We start from the raw sequence: 535 nt of genomic DNA on the forward strand, positions 1-535 counted from the left end.
GACACTATAGTCCACTGTGACAAGTGGTTTTCCTTCTTTATGGTAGGCAGTTGAACAGAGTACCTTTCTCTTTCTTATGTATCTCTTGGTGCTCTCTGAAAAGCCATGAACTTTTTCAGGTGTTCTAACCTGAGATTTTCCTGATCTTTCCTTTACTGTCCAACACAAGACAACTTGCTGGGATGATATAGGTAATGAGGGGCCATAATTTTTTTGAGGTTTCCAGGGTACCAGAATTTGAGATTGCCTGTCTTGAAGGAAATTCTTTGTGTGAAAAGAATGAATTGTTTCTTTGGAAGAAAATATATTCTCAACAAAAAAGCATTAAACAAGAAAGCTTTTTCCAAGGTCGCTGCAACAGATTGCTGGCAGGAATGGGCAAATACAGGAAGTCCTAAAACAGGAGTTGGAGAATCGTATTCATGCCTGGAGAGAGAAATGGATCTGATGTTCCAAGTCTCCATCAATCTTCTCTGTGTTGATAACTCCTGAACACTCTCACGTAATGTCTTTCAGATCCTGAGACTTCACCACG

The sequence above is a fragment of the Psammomys obesus genome, unplaced genomic scaffold (assembly GCF_907164565.1).
Source record: "Psammomys obesus unplaced genomic scaffold, mPsaObe1.curated_primary_1811, whole genome shotgun sequence".
In the NCBI taxonomy this organism is placed as follows: Eukaryota; Metazoa; Chordata; class Mammalia; order Rodentia; family Muridae; genus Psammomys; species Psammomys obesus.